Genomic DNA, 11,290 nt, shown 5'->3' with positions numbered 1-11,290 from the left:
TGCTTTCTGAATGGCGCCAAGGCAGGACACGCCTCTCTTATGTGGGACACATCGAGCAACCTTTCTCTGCATAAGGGTGTGTCAACCGCGTATGGCTAATCCTCAACCGGGTGAGGACGATTTCTCGTCTACGGGTGAGGTTCTCGAGGGCTATCTAGTCTTGAGTCGCAAGAGCCTCTTCGATCTTTGAGATCATCTTCACGGCCTGGGATTTATAAGCATTATACAAATACATGTAAGATGTGAATATGAATTTATAAAATGATGTATACAATATAGAAATTTTGGGGTTCAATCAAATAATCTGTACTCAATCAAAGTGTGTGTTTTCTGTGTAGATGTGACACTGTTGTGTGTCATGTTGAGAGTGTTAGTGAGATATTAATGTGTTATTTTTTTGTGTGTACATGTTTGATTTTGAAGGAGTGGGAAAGGAAGTAGGGATAAAAATTCATTTCAATAGAGACAACTAAGTACATAACCTGAAAAAACATATACAAGCGCCTGCGAAAATAAAACAAATTTTCAAAACCTGCATTAATTTTGGACCAACTCAATAAATTATTTATATGCAGTACAATTCTTTGATGAAACGAAAAGTAGGCATTATGCTGGGAACTAAAGTTCCCGTGAATAATTAAATATGAATACAACTCATTTAAAAATTCCTGCCAGGTAAGGTTGTACGAAATGTACATTTAAATTGATTATTTTTTACATATAATGTGAAAATTGTATACTAGAAATACTATGGAAATTAAATTTAAAAGGGGCAAGTAATCAGAAAAACGGGATTTAAATGTGAAAAAGGTATGGAGCTTGTCGGATGGAATGAGGAAAGGATTCGATAGGTTGGAGGCACGGATGAGGAAGGAACGACGACTGAACGAAGGTTTTCCATGTTCAGAGGGATATAGATCAGATCTTTTCTAAAACAGAATCTCCATCATCTTTTTATTGTATATTAATTCCAAAGCATCTTTCACGTTTTTTCCAAAGTGTATACTTATTAATATTTATTTAAAATTTCATTAATATATATTAGCGATTAAAGGTGGCCAAAACCCATACGTAATTATTTTGTTTGTCTATATACCAAAAAGGAGGGAAAATTCAAAAAGGTGGGGTTGAGATGGGAAGTTAGTGTCCGAGTGGGTCGAGGTCACGGTAGCTCAAGTGGTAGAATAGCGGCGTATTTAGCCGAAGGTCGTGGATTCGATTCCCGCTCGTGACACTGACTTTTTATCTCAACTAAAAACCTTAATTAATTGAAAGATATTAATTTGTCAAGCGGACCACGAATTGAATGAAATTATGTCAATACTATCAGTGTTATTTTTCACTATTGATTACAAAATAGCTCTTGCTTTTTGCTAGTCTTTCATTCGTGCGAGATTTACTGAAGAAGTGGTTGTTGGATTTTATTGAATTTGCTTCCTGTTTTGAATATTCAAAAAATAGGAAATAGTAAATAGAAAACGGTTACTTTTTTTATGCACTTTTCTACAATTTCATAGAAAATATTTTTACTTAATACTTGTTTTTATATAGCTTTTAATAGTATAAGACATGATCTGCTTTAGATTAAGCTACAAAAGATGGGATTGAATAGCAAAATTTTGAATATTATTTAATCCCTTTATGAAAATGCAAATTTTAGACTTGAAATAAATAATACCCTTAGCGACAGTTTCCACGTTTCTCAATGTGTCTTACAGGGTGAATCACCCTCCCCACTACCGTTAATCCATTTAATTTAGATTTTGAACGTTACTTTAAAATGTGTGGTGATTAGTGACCGTCAGTCGATGATTATTCGAAAATGGTGAGATGCGGTGTGGTGTGTTGTAGGTTTCAGAAAAACATTTTCTTTATCGTGCCAACATTTCGATCTTTATTGAGATCATTTTCAGGGACTGGGATTTACAAACATTGTTGAAATTTAACAAAAACATGTAGGATGTGGAAAAAAGTGAATTTATACAATGCAAAATTTTTTTTATATATTCAATCAACGTATTTCTACTCACTCAAAGTGTTTGTTTTCTGCGTAATTGTGCCATTCTTGTGTGTCGTGTTGAGAGTGCAAGTGAGATATTGCTGTTTTATGCAATTTTTTTCACATTGTTTTTTATTAGCTTTTAAGAAGGACCAGATTGGTTATTTTTTGTCTATTTTACTGGTTAACCATAATGATTAATTTCATTTAATTAATTATTAATAGAATGTGTCAGTTGTGTTATTTTTTAAAAATTTGAGAGCATTTTATTTTAGCTTAATACAAAACAAACCTCCATATGATTTCCAGGGTTTCGGGCAGTAAAGTAGAATTATTGGTTTTCTTCTCTTCACCAGGGTAGGTAGTTGAGGGCATGGCTCTGGTTGGTCAATTTTGGTGCTGGCTCATTTGGCGAAAAAACTCTGGCTAAAGGTGCCTCGGACTCCGAGGAAGACGAGAATAAATCTTTTTGAGTCAAATGCGGCTGCTATGAACGCTTTGTATTCATGTCAGATCTGGGCGTTAGGGTATTTAAGTGCGATAGAAAAGCTGCCAAAAAATACAAAGGTATCTCTTTGTTCTAAACGTTATGGTAACTGCGTGGATCTCTTCAGAACAAAAAGAAAAACAAGAAAAGAAAAAACAAAATTTAAATAAAAGTTAATCCTTCGAATTGAAAAAAATAATAGAAAATATATATACATTAATTAACAAACAATAGAAATTTTAATATAAGACTCCACTCACAATCCACACTCAGCTGAGATTTGAAATATTCTCTATTAATTTTTAAATTTAGAACAGAGACTGTAAATTAGATGCCCATATGCACGTGGTCGATCTAAGAGAGAAGAGAGCGAAAAATCCTTTTTGATCCTAGAGGTTTGTTCCCCGCGAAATCCCCTCTTTCAGGCTGGCGCCCTTTTCCAAAACTCTCCAGTATATATATTATATATGTTATAACGTAATTGCTGCCAAAACCTAAACAATTTTTTTTTACAAAAAGTAAATGATTAGTGGCTTAAAGTACTTTCGTTTCCTCTCATAGCATAACTAAGTACATCATTTGCTTTATTTTTCAACTAGAATAATTTAATATTTAGAAGGTTCCAAAAGTTGCATTGTCTAGTAGGCAGGTTACCTGGACAGCGGCGCTACATTAGTGTTTATTGTAAAGTAAATGTTGTGCTTTTCCTATTCTATTCCCACTACCTCAAAACTTGGGTCTTTATATAAAACTAACAAGAAACTTTATATACTTTTCCAGATTTAGTTTTGAATATTTTTTATACGTGAAATTGGCAATTTTCGTTGTACTCAGGCCTCCTCGGATTTTAATAGGATCCTCGCCTCGCACGTGTATTCGACAAGGAACTAGTTTTTGGACTAAATTACAATTAAGGTTATTGTTCTAGGCTGCAGCTACGGTCTAAGGTTGGGAACAGTTGGAGCTAATTAGAAGGTGTATCCCGACCAATTTGTCTTTAACCGCAGCCAAGTGGCACGAACGGCGACTACAGCCTACAATTATATTCAAAGTGCAATTACTTTACCCGTGTAAGCCTGCGGCTAAACTTCAGCGAGCTCCGACCTCTCGACAATAAACTGTACAATTTATCATTAACAATAACCTGCGAGGGCCATAGCTGTAAACTTGACTGATGAAACCGAAGTTTGCCAGCCTCGTTGTAGGAGTGTTAGCATAACCGCAAAGACGGTGAAGTGATGTTTAATTTTATTTATCACTATTTTTGCAAACGGTCCTTGCACATTTTCGTATGTTTTAAGGAAAGGACTTCAATTCAATAAATATTTTTAAACAGACAAAACTTACATAATGATTCCATTTTAAACCATAATATTTGAATGGGTAGTTTCCAAACCGTTTAAGACGTGAAGCAGCGAGGATAGACGGACCCAATAGAGTGATCATAAACGATTAGTTCAATCTAAAAACAACTGTATCCATATTATACAATATATCCATTTAAGCCCAAAGCTCTATGTGTGCGCAGTTTGATTTTTGCCTTGTGGTGTGAAATGTTCGCGCCTGATTATACAAGAGATGATTACATTGCTATACGGCAGTGCTGAACAGTATAGTATGTCCCTTTCAGAAAGTAATTTACAGTTTTGCTATGATTGCCGGGCAGCCGGTTTAATGGGGTAAGGGCGATAAAAAGGGGCTAGGAACCGGGTCATCGAAGCGTGCCTCATGACCCCAAGGGTCGAAATGACCCCGGGTCACTCACTCCTTCATCACCCCTGCTGGCCGGATCGGCTGGATAATCGCCCGGCGAAGATTAATGACGTTGCTGTACGACCATTAAAACTGGTATGAATATAGTAAAAAGGATTTGACTTTTATTGTCGGTAATGATGTTTGATGATTGTGTCCAAGACGTTGCAAAACACTCTTTAGTTCGTTTAATTCGGGACATTTAAGAACAGTAAGGGTTGAATCTATCTTCTTTTCTACGGAAATAATTTTTCCATTTTCACAGCATTCTAAAAACCTTTCGAGAAGAGAAGTAAAAATAATGAGTAGAAACAAATATTTTTCGAACATTTATGATTTAATTACGATGTAAGTGTTTATTTTTATAATATTTGTCAACAGGATTAAACATTAATTGTTAATTAAAATAACATACAACTAAAATAAAATTACACTAGCTACATTTGTTAAATTTATTGGCAAGTAATAAATTAGCATTATAATTAAAAGGAACCATNCCCTCTCTCTCTCTACCTCTCTCCTTCACTTTCTCTCTTTATGGGGTGCATTAATAATGTTAACAAACTTTGTTTCAAAAACACGGAATTAAAGTTTAAACAATCCTCTAAAAAAAATTTAGAGGAGAGAATTTAGTTTTAAAATAACCTAACTTGGCATAATCATGTTTCCGAATTACTAAAAAAAATTATTCAGGTCTGTATAGTATTAAAAAATTGTTAAAATTCAAAGCATTTAAAAATGAAAAATCAATGGTTTAAAACATTGATTATTCTACCCCTTAATTACTGGTTTACTGGTTCTGAGGGAGGGAGTGTGAGTGAGTGGGTGAGAGGGTGGGAGGGAGAAAGGGAGGGGGAGAGAGAGAGAGAGAGAGAGAGAGAGAGAGTGTGAGTGAGTGGGTGGGAGGGACAGTAGAGAGAGAGAGTAAGAGAGAGAGAGAAAGAGAGAGAGAAAGTGAAAGAGAAAGAGGCTGGTACCAATTGTTGAATAAGTTACATAGTTGTCAATAAAGAATAATAATAAATTTTTATTTGCAAGAATGTACATTAATACAAATTTGTCAAAAAGCAAAGCTTGTACTAGATGTATACATGTAATGCATACGCTATCTTTTTGACCGTACGATGCGAGAATGGATGATAAATATGTCAACTTGAGAACTGTACGAATAAATGACTTCCAAGAATATTTAAATTTAACAATTATCAGTAAGGTGTTAAAAACGATTATAAAAATTAAAAATAAAGCAAATAAAAAAATAAAAAATGTTCAAAAGTCAGTTAGATATTGTACTAGAAAAGAAAAATATGAAAATTCCTTTCTTATGAAAATTTTTGAAGCGTTTAGTAAATTACCAAAAGAAATTACACTACTGGAAAAATTAATATATTCAAAGTAAACCTCAAAAATAATTACATCAAATGTACAAGTGAAATACATGTACTCATTTTATTTACTAGTAGTCTTGTCCATAACTTTATTTTTCAAGCATTCTCTTTATTTAATTTTAATTGTAATTATTGACCTAATTCTGCGTGGCTAAATAGAACACTATCAATCTATCAATCTATTTCCCTCCGTCCATCTCTCTCGCCCTCTCTCTTTCGCTCTCTTTTTCTTCCTCCCCTAAATAGTGCCCAGAATACAGCTAGACTATTTACTCTCACCCCTTTAAATTTGGTATGAGAAAATTTAACATAGGGAGGCAAGTGCCTTCAATCCATTCTGTAGGGAAAATCTCACTTAGCATAACGTATGAATGTTAAACTATTTTCCTGATTTATTTTAATTTTGTAAAAGAATTCAATGTAGCGCCTCATTGAATCGTGAAGGATTTTTGTCAAAAGTATTGTAACTGATACTCAAGGGAGGTTTGAATGCTGGCTGAATAATCGAAATCACCAATTCCCTTTTGTTTCTTTTTTTTTTGGCTAAATTCCATTTAAGTTGAGAAAAACGGGCGGACCGGTTAGCATAGACGATAAGAAGGGAGAAAAGTGCGTCCTGATAAAACCGAAAAGGAAATGACAGGGCCTTGGGCCCCGGTGAAATGACAGGCCTCTTCCGAGTTGAGGGCAATCATAGGTGGACGTGACTGGTATATCCCATTCGATCCATATATGTCACGGCCCGTCTCATCGGCATTTCCAAAGGCTAATTAACAGTAAATCCCTTCTGGAAGCACACCACTCGAGCAGAACCGGAGGCTTTAATGACGAGAATTTAATTTAGCCACTTGGAAAGCAATCCGAACTCTCATCTCCAAGAGCCAACCAAACTCGAAATGGAAGCAACTACAGTTTCACAAACTGTTACAAATTTGATACCCTCCTTAATATAAATTTGAACCATCCCAATTGACAATTTAGGCGGAAACTGAAATTAATTAAATTTTCCTACAGCCGAATGAACAATCAAGGTATAAATCAAAGTCATACCGTAAATTATAACAGCTAAAGCTACTGTTCACTCTTGTTTAAAAAAGTACAATAATTTAATTTAAAAAAATATAATTATTTATAATTATACATATACGAAAAATTCAACATGAAAATGTTAATGTTACACACTACTGTTTTTAGCTCAACTTTTGTGTATATAAAATTAAAAATAATACCCAAAATTATAAATAGGGTAGGAAACCACAAAAGTAGCCATTAACAAACATAATTGTTATTAATAAAATATTTATATCTGAAAATTTATTATCTGTCTAGATGACTGTTGTCAGAACAAAAATGTCATATATATTCATATTACATTTTGCATTCGTTCAATTCTAAAGATTACATCCAGCTGAAAAGATTTAATTTGAAATAGAAAAAGTTGAATTTCAATAAAAAAATAGGTTAAATTTATGTTGAAAAGGAATTAAATAGGAATAAGTTTAATATGATCCACAAAGTATAATTTTTCAATATGAATAAACTATAATTTTATAATCCTCCTAAATCTGGAGTGTTTGCCGATAGTCAAAAGCATATGTATTTCCATAATAAAATTGTCCTAAATTTGTAGTATGAACTTTGATCATTTTTAGCTTTATAGCCATTTCAAGTATTTTCCTGTCTTTTATATTCAGGAAGGTTGATTTGTTGTTGTAGATTTGTTTTGAAAATACGTAAAATTATAAATAGAACGTGAAACCACAAAAACAGCTATTAACAAATATAATTGTTATTAACAAAATATTTACGTCTGAAAATTTATTATCTGTCTAGTTGACTGTTAGGTGAGAACAAAAATGTCAAATATATTCATATTCATTTTGCATTCTAACAATTCTAAAATTTACATCCAGCTGAAAAGGTTTAATTTGAAATAGAAAAAGTTGAATTTGAATCAAAAAATAGCTTGAATTTATGTCGAAAAGGATTTAAATGGGAATAAGTTTAATATGATACACAAGAATAATTTTTCAATATAAATAAACTATAATATTGTAATCTTCCTAAATCTGGAGTTTTTGCCGATATTCAAAAGCATATGTATTTCCATAATAAAATTGTCCTAAATAGTATGAACTTTGATAATTTCTAGCTTATAGTCATTTCATGTATTTTCAAGATTTTTACAGTCAGGAAGGTAGATTTGTTGAAAATAGGAAATTGAAAACACAGAAAATTGTAAACAGGACATGAAACCACAAAAAAAGCCATTAACAAATATAATTGTTATTAACAAAATATTTATATCTGCAAATTTATTATCAGTCTAGAAGACTGTTAGGTCAGAACAAAAATGTCATATATATTCATATTACATTTTACATTCGTTCAATTCTAAAGATTATAGTTATTTACCCAGTTTTTAACTAGCTGAAAACGTTTCTTGAAATAGAAAAAGTTGAATTACAATCAAAAATAGCTTACATTTATGTAGAAAAGGGTGAAGTCAGATATAATAAATTTCGTTTGGAAAAAGTTCGATTTCATTGGGAATAAGTTCAACATGATCCATAAAGGGTTGAATAAACTATAATCTTCCTAAATCTGGAATTTTTGCCGCTATTCAAAAACATATGTATGTCCGTAATAAAATCACCCTAAATTTGTCGTATGAACTTTGATCATTTCTAGCTTTGTAGTCATTTCAAGTATTTTCAAGACTTTTACAGTCGGGAAGGTAGATTTGTTAAAAACAAGAAACGGAAAATACATAAAATTATAAATAGGACATGAAACCAAAAAAATAGCTTAACGGATTCTTACTACTTCTCAAAAAGAGAACTCGCAACTCGAAAGAATGGGGGGCACTCTTACCAAAATGAAATAGGTCTTTCTTCGCGGAGGAATGGACATCACTCAACAATGTCATAACAACCTATAGAATATAATAACAATGACATTATTGCACAGATAAGATAATATAGTTTTTTAAGAAACTAGGCTGTTTTAGTGTTCACCCTTACAATACAGAGACTTCGGGTGGCCGTAAACTGCTGAAGACCATCACGGCACCCAAGACTTCGCTGTGTAACAGACGCTACATCTTTCCGGGTGAGATCTTCAAGAATTAAAATCATGCTTTAAAAAATTCAAATGTATTGTTTCATCAAAGAAAACAATTTAAAAAACCAAATTAACTCACTCGACATGTTGGCACTGGAAAGGATGAAATTGAACATTCTGTTATTAAGGGAAAGAGTGTAAAACGATAACTAACACTCTATAAAAGTAAAGAACAATTTATTAATGTTATGTTTACGTTTTAAGTCAACTATTATTCTTTCTTTATAACCACCTTGCTATGAAAAATAAACAAATTAATATAAGTGTCCGGTTTTTAATATTTGAGTGTATTTTGTCAGAAAATACAATCTAGTTTATGTATGCTAATGTTTCGTGCTAAATGTTTGTCTACCCAAACGATAAACTCGATTATTACTATAGTAGACAACATTTTTGTCAGGAGGTTTTTCATGGAACTAGTCTGGAACTAAAATTAATGTTCCGATTGAACAATTAACGTTTTTCAATTAATTAATCTTTATGTAAGGTATTGGTTGAGATAAAAAAGTCAGTGTCACGAGCGGGATTCGAACCCACGACCTTCGGCTAAATACGCCGCTGCTCTGCCACTTGAGCTATCGTGACTACGATCTACTCAGACACTAACTTCCCACCTTTCAAATTTTCCCTCCTTGTTGCCATTTTTCAAATGTCCTGTAATCTATTTGATTTTCGGCGACAAATGAAATGGCCGCGGAGAGCATTAGTGAAGATATACTTCATTTTCAATATTAAATTTATTAGAGTTCGTAGTCCGATTGACCAATTAACTTTTTTCCATTAATTAATCTTTATGTAAGGTGATTGATTATTCGGAGATGGTGAGATGCGAATAATCAATCCCTTGGTGGGACGAAGGTCTTAGAAAACCATTTTATTTATCGTGCCAATGTTTCGACCTTTATTGAGATCATCTTCAGGGCTCAAAATGTTTGTTTTCCGTGCAGATGCTCTGAGAGTGCCCTCTCAACACGACAGACAAGAATGACACGTCTACACGGAAAACAAACACTTTGAGCTCTGAAGATGACCTTAATAAAGATCGAAACGTTGGCACGATAAAAAAAAATGTTTTTCTACTAAACACCACACATATAAAAAAAATTTCAAATGTTTTTATTCATAAAAATTTATTCTGACAATTGTCGAAAAAATAGAGTTTGGTTACGTTTTTTGACAACATATTTGTTAATAAATGATATACTATGCACAAAGTAGTGACAATAATTAAAAAAACGGAATCTTCGACAATTTCAAAACAATTGTTTATGTTTCTTTAATCATTTTATGTATAATAAAAATTTCCAATTTTTTTATTCCTCAGTTAGTTACTCTAACAGTTGTCGAACTTTAGTGTTGGGTTATGTTCCTCTAACCTTTTTATTTGACACTTTTTAGAATACAAAGCACATCACTGGCCAAATTGGAATTTTAACGTTCTCTTCGGTACAAAATAAATAAAAAGCCCCTCGGCTAAGCGCGGGTCTCCTTAGAAAATAAAAATGTCCCCATTGAACTGTCAAGAGGATGGGGTTGTGAATAGGTGTTAGCTGTCTGTATCTCCGTTTTCCATCGGTACTTCAGTCCATTAGCATATCAGCGCACATCTAGCTTGGTACAATAGCCCTCAAAATGCTTCCTAATCCCTAAACGGGTTTCCTACTTTTTTTTGGGAGCAACCATCCACTGGCGTTGCCATATGGCGGTATCGTGTTCGAACCAACACCTCAGTCCCCTCGTCGGAAAAGGGGTTTTGTCTCGATTTTGGTCATTTCTCTTTACTTTGACACAAGTTAAGCAGGCTGGTTTTTAACAACCTCGAGATCTTAAATAAAAAAAGTATCCGTGAAGTCTCCCAAAAGAGGCTTTATCCTGACATTCCGCGAAATTTAAAAACCTCTAAGAAAATTTCACAATATTAATAAATAAACATAAGTGTTAATATCTGCGATTTAACCAGTGAAAATTGTAATATCCGGCTTTTTCGCCCTGAACATATTGGCTCTTCAGAAGAACGTGGAAGATGGTGTTAAAGTATCAATAATAATTAGACGGAGGAGATGGTTAATGAAATAGGAAGTAGGCAGTCGGTAGGGGGGGGGGGTGTTCACACAGCTAATAATGCCGTAGAACAAAGGGCCTGTGGTCTGATGAACATTTTAGTAAGTAAAGGTCTTCTCTTTTGTAAAGTAACGTGAGGCCTTATCACTTTCTTTATCAAACCGAAATTCGGCTCAGGACCCTTGGTTTTTCAAAGCAGTTCATGGTGGAAGAAGAATACTAGATAAAGTGTAACACTATAACGAAGAAAGTTTTTAAAAATAGGCTTTTAATTACATGCATGGTATTGCCAAGCAATGCATGCTTACATGAAACGTTTTCTTAAATGTAATTTTCAATTTATTAAGGTTTTGGTTGAGATAAAAAAATCAGTGTCACAAGCGGGATTCGAACCCTAAACCTTCGGCTAAATACGCCGCTGCTCTACCACTTGAACTATCGTGACTTTGATCCACTCCGACACCAACTTCCAATCTCAAC

This window comes from Cimex lectularius, unplaced genomic scaffold, assembly GCF_000648675.2.
Source record: "Cimex lectularius strain Harlan isolate CLEC.00 unplaced genomic scaffold, Clec_2.1 scaffold121, whole genome shotgun sequence".
Classification (NCBI taxonomy): domain Eukaryota; kingdom Metazoa; phylum Arthropoda; class Insecta; order Hemiptera; family Cimicidae; genus Cimex; species Cimex lectularius.
Note: the sequence above shows the minus strand (reverse complement) of the source record.